A 5,365-nucleotide genomic window follows, 5' to 3' on the forward strand; every position below is an offset into this window, starting at 1 on the left:
AGCAGAGTACTAAGGACAATTATTGGGAGAAACACCAGTGGGTTTAAGATTCAGTGCTCTTGATCCAAGATTTCTACTGCTCTTATCTTGTGCAGATTTCAGAAGTAAATTAACAAGTAGAAAATTGGGGATTTTAGAAAATTCAATTGTCAGAGAACCCACAAGCCTGGAAAACAAACTGCTCAACTGTTAATTCAATGTTCAGGTCGTTATAACCATACGTACAGAAAGTGGGTGGACTAAGCAATTACAGTCCTACAGACGGAATCCTTCCATACGCTCCTTTCGGACATGGCCCTTGAGGGAAATGGACCCTGGCAATCATCATACAAGTCAGAATAAAGGGAAGCCGATGTGTGACCTAGAATTTACTCCACGGCCAAGGAGGGGTTCCTTACTATCCCTTCCTATGGAATATGATTTATACTAAGGCTCAGTGACAGCTATTTGTTATTTCTTCTTCTCCTCCTTTTCACAAATAGTTAGGTTTATTGCATTATCTTTCCCTCCCTATCCTCTGTTTGGATTACAAGTGTTAGGGTGTTTAGACACATCAAGGAGACCCACGTCTGTACCTGACCAAGAGGGAATACACATCAGCAGATGTGTCATCTGGAGATAATATTGATTTCTTGCCTTTTGGAGAAGGACTAAGGAGATATTTGGTGACATTTGGAATTATTATAGCATGTTAGGTTAAGATATTTAATAATTGGTCATAATGTGGATGATGGGCAGCCATTGTTGGACTATAGGAATGGATCAGAAAATATCTTATCACCATATCTACCTTTGTGGAGCCATTCCTTCCCCATTTATGTGGTTCCAGTGGGGCTGTCAATCATAGTATGTCCGTACCCTCACCTATATGCCCAGCCTCAGAAGTAAACATATGACACAGGCATGGCTATAGATAGAACTCCGTTTTTCTTAAATAGGACAATTGGTCCTGGGTGAACCTATGACCAAAACAAGATCAATCACAAGAGTCCTCCACTAGATTATATATTTGGACAGTGAAAGAAAACTGGGAAAGTATATTGTGAATCTAATAGTGACCCATCTTCCCCAGACACATGGAGAAAATCCTTCTGAAGTAGGTTATATGAAGGTTACGTGCAGAGGGAAGCAGTGGAGGTAGAGATACACATATGGGAAAATTGTTTGAACTCTGGAATCTAGTTGAGCCTGAATCTGGAATTACTTTTGGACTTCCCAATTAAATGATCTCATAAATTTCCCTTTTAGTATTAAGTTAGTTTGAGCTGTTTCTGTCCTAAAACATCCTGATATACGCCCTATGGCATGCCTCTGGGTGAAGTAATGGATATTACTTCAGGTTTCCTCCACTTATGGAGTAGTTAAGTGTGTTTGTTGTTATGCATGAATTAGTTGAATCGTGGATAGAGTATCTTTGGATATATAAAACGAAAGACATATATGTGCCAAGAAATCAAGAGTAGGACATAGCGTGTCTTTTTTGCAGTACTAACAATAATCCTCCTTCCTCTGGAAACTATCCCAAGCATCAGGAGGGCAGATGGCATTTTTAAATTGTATCAGCTCCTCGTTCCTAACAAGGTCAGGAGGAGATTAGTGAACCGAGTTGGGCTCATCACATTTTCTCTCCTAATTAGAAATGGTCTTGAGAGTCAGCTAGTTAGTCATGGCGTGTGACTGGAACTACATTAAACTCGAGGTTTGTGATAATGTCATTTCATTCTAAAGATGAAAAGAAGACAAAGCCATTATGCAGGAACGGAGAAACTGATGCAGATGTGCAGAGATAAACACGAGAGAGGGAAAGAGCACACTGATGGCTCTCGTGGGCCTAATCCCATCGTCTGCCGAGGCTCAGGCCCCTTCCCGTCCTTCTGTCACTCCTCCGTCTCTGCAAATTCAATTAAACTGCATTGTGTGCTTGTTCTACTACTAGTTGTTCACTTGCAACTGTATGTTTCAAAGTGAAACAGCTGGGTACTTGTGATAATAATTTTGATGGCAATGGTAATAATAATATTAGCTAACATTTACTGAGCCTTTTTCATAGCTTTACATACATCATTTAATCTTCACTATAACCTCATGTGATAGATGTTATTATTATTCTCAATTTAAATATGATGGAATGAATGTTAACATATATTGTTACATGTTTAGTTGAATAATTATTCAAGCAATTTTTTACCATAATTAAAGAATCCAAAAATATTGAGTTCCTTTAAATAAACTGTGATATTATATTAAACTTCCAACAGAAAAAGTGAGGAATAATACCAGGAAAAAAGTAAATTCTCTTTTTGGTATTGGTTATCCACTAGCATGCTATGATATTAAGAGGTAAATACCAACCATCAGGTGGCACGATGAGTCATTTTGACCGATACTATTACTTGATCCAAAAAAAGCCCAGAAAAACAAAAAAAAATGATACCCTACTGATACTGAACCTATTTTAAGTTCTCATATAAATCTTGTGAATACGTTCAGAGAGCTAACACTTCATGCACTCTGTCTTCAGTAGCCAGTTCTATTTTCCCCTGGTATTTTTTTTCAGCTGGAGTTCTGGCTTTAAATTTTAAGCAAATACTTACGTGACTCAGACAATTTGATTAACATGAAAGAATAATTTTGCCCCTAGCTGAACAGAACTCACATGGCTGCCAAATAAAATTTCTGGAAAAAAATTAACCATGGGAAATCTTACCTATGACATGATCCACCATAAAATAATTCAATATACAGACAGGGTTTGAATCTAATATATCCTTGGATCTTCCACCACACTTTGTACACTTTCATGTAGTACTCACTTTTTTGAGAAAATCAATGTGAGGTGACTCCAATTTTGAACTGCATCCAGAGATGACTTGTATATGATCTAGAAAGCTTTCATTTCAACAATTCACCACTATCATAATTTCTTCTTGTTAAATGTTCCACAGATTGCTGGAATGCATTTTCATTGCATTATATTTGTGTTCATGTCCGTCTCCCTTATTAGACTGATTTCCTTAATATCAGAAACCTGTGACATCGTTATTCACCTTTCTTTCTTTGGTGCCTAGGACTTTGTGAGCACTTGATAAAAATGGGTAAAATAAATCAATATTATATCAAATATAGGATTATCTCAAGGTTCCAGTGCAGTCACATAGCTAAGACAGTTTAATTTAAGGAGTACATGAGTAGTTTGGCCAGCTATTATCTCTTCTTGTTGCTATCATCTACAGATTTCTTAGTATCTTTCTAATTTCTTGAAGATTCTACCATTTTATTAGCTCTCTAATTCTTGGTAAGTGCAGTATCCACATAGACTGTCTTTCCAATATACTGTGGTCACTAGATTTTTTATCTCTTCTCCAATAATCTTAGCCTCCAACCTACCTCAAGTGACCACTCCCATAGTAATATCCTGGACTTTGCCATTACTAAAAACACCTTCTCCATAATTTTAATTTCAAATATCACATCCTCTGACCACCACCTTTGTTTTTCTTGGTTTGTTCCCACTAGATCTCTGATCTCTAAAACCTCATCTCCAGTGGACATTCAGTTCATCAACTCTAACATCTATTCACTCCTCTTTGCCTCTCTCATTACTTACTTCTCTCCTACCTGACTTAGATTCCATGGTTCTTCATTACAATTGTTCCCTTATATATACTCTCCATCCCCTTGAGTCTCTTCCCCTCCGTTGTAATCTCAGCTAAGTGCCCAATCCTGGGTGAATATAACCCTCTACCTATTCCACACCTACACTCAAGGAGAGACTATAGCTGGAGAAAAACTCACCACCATGCTGACTGGTCTCAATTTACGTGTATGATTACTAACTCCCAGGAGCCCCTGGGACAGCCCTCCTACTACACTTCCCTCGTTCAAGTCACTCATCTGACTGTTTGCCCGACTATGTCCCATCTTCTCCTCTGTTCCCAAACCTCTAACATCTCCTCCACCATCCCACTCTAAGCTAATGACTTTGTCTCTTATTTTACTGAGAAAACTGAAAAAATTGGAAGAAAACGTCCTGACATTCCAGCAACCAAATATAAAAACCTAAAAATGAAATCTTGCTCTAATCTTTGAATGAACTATCCTCACTCCCGAAAAAGGCCAATCCGTCCGCATGTACACTAGATTCCATCCCCTGTCACCCACTCAAAGACAGGACATGGCTTTCTCTCTTCTCCTTTATCCTTTTCACTGATTTTCTCTATTGAATCTTTTCCATGAACATATGAACATTATGGTATTTCCCATCTAAAAGAAAATGAAAAAAAATTAAAAAGCTGCTTCCTGATTTCTCTGTTATCTTTACAACAAGGTTCTAAAAAGAGTTGTCATACCAGGAGTCTCTAATGCCTATCTTCTCATTCTTTCTTGATGAAAGCCTTCCAATGAAGGCTTTCCCCCACCCTCCACTCAATAAGAACAGCTCTTGACAAAATCGTCCATGTCATTCACATTGCCAAAGCCAATGATCCGTTCTTGATTTGAATTGAACTGGATCTATCAGCAGCATTTGTCACAGTCTATCACTATTCTTCTTGAAACACAACCATCTACCCCATGCCCTTTGGCCTCCAAGACACCTCACCTCGGTGGCTGCTCCTTCTGAGTTTTCTTTGCTGATTCACTCTCATCTTTTGGATTTATAAACACTGGTGCTCTTTAACTTGTCCTTTGACCTCTTCTTAATCTATACTTATTCCCTAGTTGATCTCTGATGAGTCCATAATTTTATCTCCAGGCCAGTCGTCTCCCTTAAATTGCAGAATCATTTATCAGATGTCGCTGCCGTATTTCAGTTTGGAAATATAATAGCATCTAAAACTAACATATCCAAAATAAACCCTTGCATAGGCCTGCCCTTCAAAAACAAGACAAAACAATCCTGCCCCACTTGCAATCTTTCCCAATCAGTACATAGTAATTCTATTCCTTCTTGTTGCAGCTAAAAATATGAAGGCATGCTTGATTTCTCCCTTTATAATACAATCTACAATTCAATCCACCAAAAAGTCCTCTTGAATTGTTCTTTAAAATACATCTTGAATCTCACCATTTATTATTATTCTGCTACCTCTTAATCCTGCTCATTTTCTTATTTGGACTGTTGCAGAAGCCCCCAAGCCTGTCAACCTACTTTCCCTTTTGCTCCTATGTTCGGTAAGCTTAGATTCCACTATATTTAATAGGAACATACAAGCAGTGGCATAAACAAGAGAGAAATTTCCAGGACATTCCACGGTCATCAGGGACTGGGGTCCTTCTATCTCACTGTTTCACCATACTAAGAGATTGCCTCATAATCTAACATGTCTGCTCTAGCGCGGACACCTGTCTGCATTCTGAGGAGTAA

This window comes from Diceros bicornis, chromosome 14 (genome assembly GCF_020826845.1).
Source record: "Diceros bicornis minor isolate mBicDic1 chromosome 14, mDicBic1.mat.cur, whole genome shotgun sequence".
Taxonomy (NCBI): Eukaryota; Metazoa; Chordata; class Mammalia; order Perissodactyla; family Rhinocerotidae; genus Diceros; species Diceros bicornis.